The 11,962-nt window shown below is 40.1% G+C and overlaps 1 long non-coding RNA gene across 1 annotated transcript; it reads left to right on the top strand.

Annotated features, from left to right (window-relative positions):
- Positions 1–688: 688 nt before the first annotated feature.
- LOC101714497 (uncharacterized) lies at positions 689–10,769 on the top strand. The gene is made up of 4 exons (XR_205420.4): positions 689–2,520; positions 2,865–2,908; positions 5,068–7,300; positions 9,054–10,769. It is a non-coding gene; the product is annotated as an uncharacterized LOC101714497 (long non-coding RNA).
- The last annotated feature ends 1,193 nt before the right edge of the window (positions 10,770–11,962 follow it).

Below are 11,962 nucleotides of genomic sequence, written 5' to 3'. Positions count from 1 at the left end.
CTATGCTGTCCCTAGCAATCTGAAGTTCACTGACTGATCACAGCTTAATTAATTGCAATAGCAACCAGCATTGAGCACCTGTGGTATTGGCAGTGCACACTAGTTTTGTTCCATGTTAGCTCATTTCATACTCAAGGTAGCTTATACAGATTATTATTTTAATTTATGGATGATGAAGCTGAGGTTCTGTGAAGTTCAATTGCATGTTCAGTACCACTCAGCTATTTGAGTTTGGACTTGAGCTCAGGCTTTTCCAAACCATTTTGTAAGTTTGTCAATGGCAGAACACTGGAAGAATGATCACCTTCTTTTAGGAATTGCAGGACAAGTATTCACATGCAGTAGAATAAACACTAGGTTCAAGTCTGGAATATATTGTCATGTAGGTGTGTGACAAGGCAAGTCTTTTTAACCTTTTGCAGTGTCAGTGTCTGCCATATAAGGTAAGATTTGGTCACATGTAAGGCCCTTGCCAGGTTAAGTTTCTGATTCTAGACAATTGGGAAAAAGGAATGACTGAATCCACTACCTCCTATCCCAGGAGAAGATTAAGGCAGAGAGGGAAGACTGCTCAGATTTGTTGAATCCTTGAAGTGTTGGCCCAGACAGACTCTGATTGGCTGCAGACATAGAAAAATGATGTGTGCCTGTGGAAGGATATGGGTGAGTCTGACCTATTGCCAGAGGTCACTGTCCTTTTAGGTCTAGTTGGTGGAGTGAGAGCTATCTGTGCTTTTTGTGCTGTAATCCATGTTGAGCTCTTGTTGTGAATGTCTCTCAAATCTGTTTCTCAAGAATGCTCCTTTGTCTTTTCCTTTTTCTCTTACCCTATAATGAACCTGACCTTGACCTGAGCCCCCAGAGGCCTCTATCCCCCTCACATGTGAACCATTAATGTCTAGGACAGGATGTAATTGGAAGAGAAAGGAAGGGATGGGTCCTTGAATTCTACCCAAATGGATTCTTCTCCTGCTCATTAGAAGCCAGATCTTTCTACTTGCAGTCTCCTGTGCTTGTGCACTAGAGGGTTTATCTTTCCCCCACAGTCCTTGCTCTTTCAGCTGTATTTCTCCAGGCAGTGCAGGAAACTTACCTACACCCAAGCCTTTATCCATTATACATGTCTCCCTTCTCCCCAGGAGAACTTTTTCCTATAGCTCATGTTTCATGCTTATGGGCTGCTATCCTCTGTTAGTACCCAGGTAACAGTAAAAAGCTACTGTTTATCGAATGTCTTAATGTTTTAGACATTTTAGTAACTGCCTTAGGGTGTTTAACTTAATTTATTCATCACCACCCTGTTAGTCAGCTCATTAGTCCATTTTCTTCTGAGGGAGTTCTTGCTTCAGAATGTTTTGGTGAAGTGCCCAAAGTTATCCAGTTAGTAACAGGCAAAGACAATATTTATACTCAGCTTCCCCAACTGCCATTCCAAAGCTTATTGATCACAACCTTGCTTTCTCAACTATGAATTAAAGCACATGTTCTGACATATTTATTGCACATATGGAACTCTTTAACAGAATATTTGATGTCATGTTCATCCTGAATGAATTGGGAGAAACATTTATGAACCTGTTTTACAGTGGTCCCATTTCGTACATGACCCAACTTGGTTGGTCTCTACTAGCTGTTGGGAAGGGAGCAGTACGATGAAGTCATACTGATCAGACTGCTTTCTTTGCCCATCTGGTTTGTATTTTGCTTTCCCCTGCAGCGTGATCTGTGAAAGGCCCAAGTGTATGAAGTGCTTCAAGAATTTTCCTACCACTGTTTTCATGAGTAATTTTATCACATTGCTAAATTGAGAAGCACTCCTTTTTCTTTCTTTTTTCTTCATGTGAAAGGAATGAAAGTCCCAATTTTTCTATTTGTCCGCCCCATAGTTTCACAACCTATTTTGTTTGCACTCTTGTTAATGTAGCAACCATATGATTACCTGTTAACTTCTTTCTCCTCTTTAATAACAGGATTTTTTGTTTGTTTGTAAAGGATAACAGTTAACCCAAAAGAAATGTGTTATTGGTAAAGTTTCAGGATGGGATGATTATCTGATTCCTCTGAAATCACATCACTTGAATCATCTGGAGTGAGACCTCCTGACTCCCAAGTTATCTTCTGGATTATACACAGGCAGGCAGTATTGGCCTTCTCAGGGGTTGTAAAGTAACTCGCTGGTCTGCTCACCAAAACTGTGCTTCCTGATCTGACTTCTGGTTTTTGAGCCTTCAGCCAACTGAGACCTGTGCTTATCAACTTCCTGTTTTCAGTTCAGGATTGGACTGTGACCCCTGGAATCTGTTCCTTCTTCTCTAAGCCCTGAGAAAGAGGAAGGGTGACTCCCCAGAGGAAACAGAAACTGTCCCATGGCCAGATGTGTAGATGGCTGGCTCAGCTCTTCTCACTGGGTCTAGAACTGAACATCCCTTGTGAAGATTCTGAATCTTAAATGTTTAAGAACCTGGAGACAGAAGAGAAAGATGGGAAAAAAAGAGGAAACCCATCAAACCAAAGGATCTGGTAAAAGACCATAGCTTTGTAATCGGGGTTGGAAAGCCCATGTTCCAGACCCAGTGAGATGGGCAAAGAGGTGACATCTGCCCTAGCTTCTGGTCCATGAGGTTGCCCTCAAGTCTGATGAGGGGTTTTTATTTCAACTTTATACCAAGTTACTAACTTTAGATTCGTTGACTGTGTAAACCACAAAGTACTGGAATTCTCTAAGTTGTTTCTGATATATATATATATATATATATATATATATATATATATATGAATCTTTTTTCAATTTTTGTTTATTATCTAATTATAATTATTATCAATGATATTGTTTAAATCGCTGTATCTAACTTTGCCCCCTACAGAATATTTCCAGCATGACAGCTGCAGTAACTCTCTCCAGCCCTAGGTAAGGCCATTCTGTTCTTTGCCCAGACTCTCTTGGTCACTCGCATGAAGTTGAAAGTTCTTCTCCCCACTGGCCTCCTGCCCTGACCTCTCCTCACTGCTTTTTACACACTGCTCTTTATAGGAACCTTTTAACATGAACAAAGGGTGTGACCAGCCCATGCCCAGCTATACTGATGTCAATACACCCTGATACGTAATGCAGGTCAGTAGAAGTGGCCTGCGTGAGCTTGGACAAGTCTCTGGAATTGAGTTTCCTCCTTTGGAAGAAGAGAAATACTTTCTTTGCTTCTGCTATAAGGCTGGTTTGAGGACTAAATGGGTCAATATATTTTCATTCTTTTTTTCAATAGTTATCTATCAAAGATCTGCTCTGTGCCCATTGCCCAATAGTCTTGGGGGTTCTCAGTGAACACAATAAAAACTATGCCATCAAAGCTCTTATGTCATGTTATATCAATTTTCACAGTTATAATCTTACGTGGAAATCCAACACATAAAATAAAAAAGAAATGAGCAGTGGGTAAAAGTTATGTTTGCTTATCCCAGTCCAAGCTTCCCAGTAGACACTGGAAAATATGTTTGAAAATAACATAAGAAAATATCTTCACATTTGCAAGAGATACAAATTTAGAAGTTGGTGACTCCCAAATTTGCATAGTAGATGTTGTCATTGCTACACAGATCCCTTTGCTAGCAGAAACACTTACGCATACCCCTAGTGGGAGTATTAGCCACTAGCAGGATAACATAGCATAATGACTACATAACATTTTTATTGTATTAGTTAACAGAAGCAATCAAGAGATAATGTAAAGTATTCAGGAAGATATGTGTAGGTTATATGCAAACTCTATGTCATTTTACATAAGGGTCTTGAACATTACAGATTCTGGTGCCTGTGGAGAAACAAATCTCCTGTCGATACCAAGGAACACCTATAATATGTAATTGTGTATTTGTATGTATGTGAATGTGTATATATGTATGTGTAAATGTGTGGTTGTAGGTGTGTTTTGAATATATGTGTGTGAGTATATGTGTGAATGTGCATGCAAGTGTGCCTGAATGTGTGTATATACACTGAACTAGAGCCACCCAAAGCAGGTATGAGTGTGGAGTCTTCCAGCTCCAAAGGGTTTCTTGCTTACATTGAAGAGTGGGATTCCAGGGTTGTTTTCTTGGACAAGAGGAAGCACCCTGGGTTGAGAGTTGGAGGATTAGTGGATGGCTTCTCACACCAGCTACTGTAGCTGATTGCAGAGTTGAAATACAAGGTAAAGTCTGCATTTCAAGTGCCAATCTTCTGAAAAGACTGACTTTTGAGATAGTCTTTATCTCTGAATTGTTAGCTAAATATTTTCCTAAATTATATATGTGTGGAAGAATATTCTCTGTATTTTCATAAATTGTTATGTGCATCTACATTGCTTAGGGTCCTGTCAAAAAACACACAAAAGAGAATTGGTCAGAAAGGTGAGGTAACAGTTTAATGAAGAGTATTTGTAAAGGAAGAAGATAGTGAAAACAAACAAGTAACATGGATAAGGCACCAGAGGGGAGCACCAGAGGGAGCCTTTATGTCCTTGGCCTGAAAGGAAAGGGAGGGAGGTCAGGTGAGAGGAAGATGCCTGCCTCCCTGTTCTCCCCTTAACCTTCTGCCCACACCTTCCACTGCCAGTACTAACCAGTGCTGAAGGCAAAGAATTCCCCAGGATGTAATCATGGAGCAGGCGTAAAAAGATGGAAAGAAATGATGGAGATAGGAGGAGATCCGGAGCTGCAGGAGTAAACGTCCTGAGATGAGCCAGGCACTATGCAGGATGATGGTGGAGACAAAGTGAGCAAGCCACAGCCCCTTGTGGAGGAGCAAACTCAGGAATACAGTGTGAAGAAAGAGCTTAGCTTCTAGTCACGACCCACAGTTACTGTCTTTTATTACGAAGAACAGATGACATTTAAAAGGGATATAATTTATATGAGCTGAAGAGTATTTTTTTTTGGTACCAGGGATTGAACTCATGACCTTGTGCTTGCAAGGCAGGTGGCTAGCAATTGAAATCTTTATATAATAATGTGGTAGTATATATCATGCAACAGTAGTCTGTGAACCTAAAACCTAATGATTTGTAATATTATTCTTATCTCTTTCTCCTACAGGATCCTGTCATGGAAATGCAGGCCCTGACCCTTAAGCTATTCACAACCTGGCCTCCTTGGCTGTGAAAATGATTAGCAATAGCGTTAAAGAAGTGTTTGTAATACAGAGTAGCAAAGAGGAGAGGTGTCTTCTCACATTCATTCCTAGGCTCCATGTGCCACAGAGAAGACAGTGAGTGTCCCATCATCTCAACAGGGACAAAACAACCAGCAACTGAACAAAGGAGGAGAAACCACAAACCATGATAGCACATGGCATCTGCTACTTAAATTGTGAAACAAAAGCCACAGATCTGTTGTTGGCAGCAGAATAAACATCATGTGGCATGTGTGTACGTGCTGATTTTAAACACTGAAAACAAAGATAAATGTGGGGGTCCACTCCTGCCGTAGCCTATTCCCTCCTGCTCTCAGTCTGTACTATGATAGGGGTCGATAGGGAGGGGTACGCATGTCAACCTAAGGTGGGTTTTTTTTTTGGTCCTGGAGATCAAACTTGGGTCCTTGCACTTGCGCAGCAGGCGGTGAAACCACTGAGTGAAATCCCCGGCCCTTATATATTTTAGGGTTATTTATTGACTACATACCATTTCTGTATATTTTTGTGTGTGTCTGTGGATGCATTGGTTTTTTTTTTTTTTTTTTTTTTTTGGTTCCAGGGATTGAACTTGGGACCTTGCAGTTGCAAGGCAGGTGCCAGAACCACTGAGCTAAATCCCCGGCCCTAAGGTGATTTTGTAGGGCTCCTGTCACTCTGCTATTGAGATCCCCTTTCCCATGCAGGCTGAGGACTGTCAGAATGCAGTCCTCAGAAATGTGTGGCTTTGTATGACTTGATTATTCTCTGTCCATTTGTGGAAACAGCTTTCCAGTGAGAAGGGAGAATTTCATCCTAAATGTTATAGCTCAGTTTTAACTTGATACTCTATTGGAGAGTGAGAAAGAACTGAAATAAATTTTTAATGAAAAAAATATGAGAGGAATTGGGGTCTGGTCAAAAAAGATTTGTGGTTGTTAAAGGTTTGTTAAAAATGTCAATCTCCAGTTAAAAATGTTTCAATCCCCAGTACTGAAAAAAAATTCTTAATTTCTAAGTATTGGAAACAAAATTATTCCATTAAGGAAGAAAGGAAATGGTTAATTGACACTCCCTGAGGAATCAGTTCTTCAAGGTAAATGTTTTGTCTCAAGGAGGACTCAACCTGTACCTGACAATATCTTGCTGGTAGTATTGTAGATAGGTAAGTTAATTAGATATCTTGTAGGCATTTAGACAGGGCCAGCCCTCAAGGAGCCAACGTGGAGAACAATCACTAGAAAGCAGTATGGAGAACAACTGAGGCACATTCACTGGTTAGCATTATAAAAAAAGAAGAGAGGTACTACTTCCCCTAGAGATGAATAGCAGTGATTGATATTCTAAATGGAAAAATTGCTTGCACATGACTTGATTTCCCATTTGATCCCCATTTAATCAATATTACCTGGGTGACTGTACTTGTAATCTTTTTGGTTGGTCATGGTTTTTTCCACCTCGTGCCCACCTTGTAATTTTCTGTTGGGTCTTGTAGTTTTGTCCCACTTTGTACCTGCCTCACCTCATGGCTTTGCCATATAAAACACGTTTAAAAAGCTGAGTGGGTGGGCAACCCATTTTCTGCTTCCCCTTCTGTCTCTCTTAAACAGAAACTATTCTTCTCTCAATAAATTTTTCCTACTCTTAACCTTCGTGGTTCCTAGAATTCATTCTTTGATTTTAGAGAACACAAATTTGCATTTCAGATATCTAGCAAGTCTGAGAGTTCCATCTAGTCCCCCTGTATCAGTACAAAAGTCCCTGGGCTGGGGCATGTGGGAAGGTTTAAGAGATGTTGGCTCCCTGTGCAAAGCCAAACCTGACAGAAATGGTGTTTGTAAGTTCCTTTTGAAAAATCAAGTAACACAAAGAGATCAAAAAGCTCTGTTTAAACACAGACTATTCCAGTTTGACTTTGTTTTTAGAAGCTGCTGTGTTCCTGTTCAAAGACAGTGCTTTTTAACTGTGTACTATAAACAAGTGTTCAGGTTATGTGTGGGGCAGCAGGACATTGATGTACACTTGTTGAATAAACAAGCAGACCTAGGGCTTTGATACCTACTGTGCAGAGTTCAGAGAGAAGTCCATGGGCTTTGCTGGCTTTCATTTCTAGCAGCTGAGTGAAGGGAGAGGGATATACTTCCGCCTGGTAACTAGGTACGTGACAGGAATGAAGTCTTCCATGTTCCCAAGGAAGTATTTTAAAAACCTGTGTATAGTTTGTCTTTGATTTCTTCCCCACAATTATGTAAATGGTACTTTTAAAAAAAAAATTGGAGGTTTAAGGTGTCAGTTTTATTAATGGAAAATTGGATGGAAGAATGGTGTTTGCACTAAATACCCAAACACAGCTTTCTTTTTCTTTCTTCTATGAACTGAATTAATTCATTTAGCTACTAAGAGTTGAAAAAGAGCCAGTAGAAACATGGCTGGGCCTTCCAGAGAGGGAGGAAGGCATGGAGTTACTGCCTCTGGGCATGAGCAGGTGGGAAGAAAAGGAGGAGAAGGGGATGCAGGGCACGAAGTCTTCCTGCCTGCAATTATCTTCACACAGTTGTCCCACCACTAGAACAGAGAGACAGATGTCCTCCTCCTTCCTGACCAGAAAGCTCCTGCTTCTTACCTTTCCATCACAGGTGTAAACACCACTGGACAATGTTGGACTTGCATGACTCTCCATAACTATCAATCTTCAGCTTTTCCCTCTACTGACTTTAAGTTTGTTGACTGAGGATCTGTAAATTAGACTGACAGAAATTAGGTAAAAACAAGTTTATGAACACATGCATGATGTATGCACAAGGGAGTACTCTGTGAAGAGTAACTCAGGAGGACAAGGAGAACTTGAATTCATACAGCAGCTTAGCAAAGATCAATGGTCTTGTAGAGAAGTGGTAAAGCAAGGGAAAACAACTCTCGGCTTCTAAGCAGGTGGATTGTGGGAAGATAAATACAGGGAACTAATGGAAGATAAAGGCTTCTATTTAGCAAGGTTTGTTGTATAGATTCTTCTGGAACATTCTGTGACCTGAGTCTAGAATTGTCTCTGGTGATTAAGAGTCTTTTGTTCTTCCTGAAAGAGATAGGGCAAGCAATTTTTCTTGTGTCTGCTTCTTTTTCATTCAGCTCAAAATAATATATACCAGCATAGCATATTTTGGGAAGGAATATCCTGTTATTTTCTCTGAAGGAGAAAGTCACTTGCTTAACTTTCTTATTCCCTCATCTGTAAAAAGGAAATAATAATCTTTAGGCATTCTGAGAATTTCTTGGAATAATCCATTCAAAGCACTTAAAACTGTATCTAGTAAGCAGCAAGTACTCAGTAAATACTGCCTAACATTGCTACTGTTCCTGCTGATAAAATCCTCTCGATTTCCTCAAGGCCCTTTGGTTACTGATTTGAGGGTAAGAGAAGTTATGGGTACAACCACAAGCAGCTAAGTAGGAAGGGGAGAAAAAGAACTTATTAATAATATCCTCTTCCATCTAGAAATTCTTGGAGATGGTGAGAAGGTAAGTGGTATCAGCTAAGTAGGAGACCATTCATTAAGGATTAAGAATCAAATATTAAGAGATACTTATTTCAATGTGTATGCCATTGATTGTCCCCGAGAAGTTATACTTAGGACTGTAGATCTGAAGTGGGTGAGGTGAAAATAAACCAAAAATTACAATGAAAGTAACATTGAAAGAGCTTTCAAAATGAATCTGGGAGGCCAGTAAGAGGGCAGGACTTACACATGATTCCAGCTCTGCTTAGGAATGTGAACTTTGATCACATCCACCTCTGTCCACAGGCACCTGGAGCAACCAGAGCAACTGGACAATTGCTTTGTACACAGAGGCTTAAGAAATGTATCAACGGGTATCAGAATCTTGTTTTATGAACTTTTCCTTTCTTTCTTAGGTTATATGGTCCCCGCTGCTTCTCAGCCTTCATACCTCTCATAAGGTCCCATTGCTCTTGCTGTCTGCAGAACACTGATTCAGAACTCTCTGAACCTACATCTTTAAATTGCAGTTCCTAAGATCCCGAATAAAGTCCTTTGTATTTGTGCAGTTTCTGAATTTGGATTGACTGACTTTGATGGGTAAGAAATTATTTATCAGGTGGAGGGAGGAGATATATACTTTATGAAGAGGATAAACAAAATGAGATACCCATAGAAAGGATTAACATAAAAAAATCTTGGCTTTGTAGTGAAAGCTCATTTTGGCTTCATCTGAAGCTGGGGAAATGACTGGGAGGAATGAGCAGAAGAAATGAACAGAGGAAAATTAGCAGGACTTTGTAAGGATAGGACTGGTATGCAAAGAGTTAAGGCCAGAGATCCACACAAAGAATTGTCACCTCTTTCACCATTAAATGGAAATATTTAGTAAAACTCTAGATAATTTTTATCTCATATGCAGAACACCCCTGGACTTTGAAAAAATACTATTTATGTGTAATAACCTGTAAACATTACATAAAAATTATAAGAGACTTGTCTTTGCTAGACTCCTGCACTAGGCCCTAACAGACCAGACTAAAAATCAAAATGGAGTCACTCATACTGAGGGGCAATGTTACTGAGAACAGGAGATGGAAGGACAACAGACAGATTAGGGCAAGGGCCTGAGTAAACTAGGGTAAGCCTACTAGGAGTACAAAGGGCAAAGGCCTAATGAAATTTACTTGTCTAACATCAGAAGCCTAGCAACAGTGGGAACTGTACAGTTTCATTTTCGTGTGCCCTCCAAGTTTAAAAATGGCAGCAGATGGAATTCACCAAGAACAATTGCCTCATTTTGCATGACCACCAAAATGGCCTGCCAAAGACTGCATATGAACCTCCAGATTTAGGTTCCTGCATTCTATCCTCTCTTGGGTATAGAACTTTGGTGAGAGCTTTTCTTTGTTCTTTCTAATAAATTATACCTGGTTTGTTCTCCACTCTTTCTGGACCTCATTCTTCATCTTCTTCAGAACAAGGACGAGGTGGGAGAAGTAAATTGGTAACATTACCTAACTGTGGCAGGAGATAGATAGCGTGGGAGATATCCTGGCCTTAGGCTCAAAACTGATTGGATGTCTTCTGGCTCTTGGGAGTCCAAAAAAGCATCCTGCTCTCACCATATTTCATTATCATCTTAACTTGAGCCTGAGAAATATGGTGCTATCTTCACCATATCTCCTTAACATCCTGACATGAGCCTAAAAAAATATGCTTCTACCCTTCTCACACCTTTTCTTTTCTTTTCTTTTCTTTTTTTTTTCTGGTGCTGGGGATTCGGAGATTGAACTTGTGACCTTGTGCTTGCAAGGCAGACGCCAGAACCACTGAGCTAAATCCCCAGCCCAATCACACATTTTCTTGACCCAAAGAGCCTGTACTCTAACCACTTCAGAATGACCAAGTGTAATCTCATGGTAATTATAATATTATTAGCATTGTAGTTTTAAACTACCCCTCAACACCAGAGGGCTTTGGCACCTGTGTTGGTCCCATTGATATGATAATGAAGTTCCTTCTGCTTTAATCTTTGCATTCTTTCCTTATAGGAAGAAACCTGAAGTAATCTGATATTAACAGATCAGTTATCTTTCTATTTTTCTTCCTGTCCCTGCCTTATAAGGAAAGTAGTAGTGAAATGACAGTCTAATTTTGGTTCTTTGTTTCTGTTTTTTTTCAGTCTTTTTCATTTAAAAACTAATCTCTTCTACTCAATGTAACAGAACATTTATTTATTTATTTATTTATTTATTTATTTTCTCAGCTAAGCAATTTTTATTACATGATTATGGTAAGCTGGTATGCAGAGTCATGTGGGAATTACACTCGAGGTCCTTGCTCTGATTCTTTTTAGCTAGATGGGAGTGTGCTCACAGGAAATGCATCTAACTTCAGCCTTGGAACATCAGTCATCCAAACCCCAAAAGACACAGCAGGCTGTAGATTTCAAGCCTGAATCAGTGACTGGCAGGTCTGAGCAGTCTTTTCTTTTTCTCAGGGCCCACCACCCCAACTTCTGAAATGGGTGTGATCTATTTGTCATATTGTAGTGACACACATAGGAGAAAATACTCGGGAAAATACTCGAGAAAATACTTGGGACTCTTTCTGACTCACAGTCAGAAAGAGAAATGCAGGAACTGTGATGTAGTCCCCCTCCCCATGAATCCTCTTCTTATCTGGGCAGCAGATAGGAGATGCCACACAGAGCCTGAAAACTCAGAGGACTTGGAGATGATTCATCCATTTCTCAGGTTGCTTCCTCCTTTCTTGGAACCTCAGAATCCCACAGAGAGAGCTGAGGCCAGTGCCTCCCTGAGATTTTGTACATGGCTTGGGAAGGCAGCAGAGGACTGCTATAAAGGAATGAGCATGAATCACCATCTTATCTCCCAGAAATGGAGAATATGTAAGAAAGATTTTTTTTTTTCTCATTGGGAATTGTACCTTTATATAATGCATCTTGGTTCTTATTTTTTCCCCATTCCTAGCCCTCTCTTCACCCCCTCCACCCTTCCCTATTTACAAAGACTTTATTTCCATTTTTTCCATTTCTCATCTTTTTTTCCTTTCCCTTCTTTCCTTTCCCCTGTGCCTCCCACTACCCCTACCCCTTTGGACCTTTTCTTCCTATTTTACATTATCGATTATTCATTCTAATCATTGGTACATTTTAGGTATATAATATAATGACATTCATCATTGGAAATTTGCACCTTTACATAGTCTCTCTTGGTTCTTGTTTTTCACCTTTGCCCAGCCCTCCCTTCAACTCCTCCAGCCCTCCCTATTTACAAAAATTTTGTTCCTATTTTTCCAT

Source organism: Heterocephalus glaber, unplaced genomic scaffold (assembly GCF_053883595.1).
Source record: "Heterocephalus glaber isolate CG9 unplaced genomic scaffold, H.glaber_assembly_v1.0 deba00001538, whole genome shotgun sequence".
NCBI lineage: Eukaryota > Metazoa > Chordata > Mammalia > Rodentia > Bathyergidae > Heterocephalus > Heterocephalus glaber.
The sequence above is the reverse complement of the archived record's forward strand: the minus strand, read 5'-3'. Positions and strand labels throughout refer to the sequence as shown.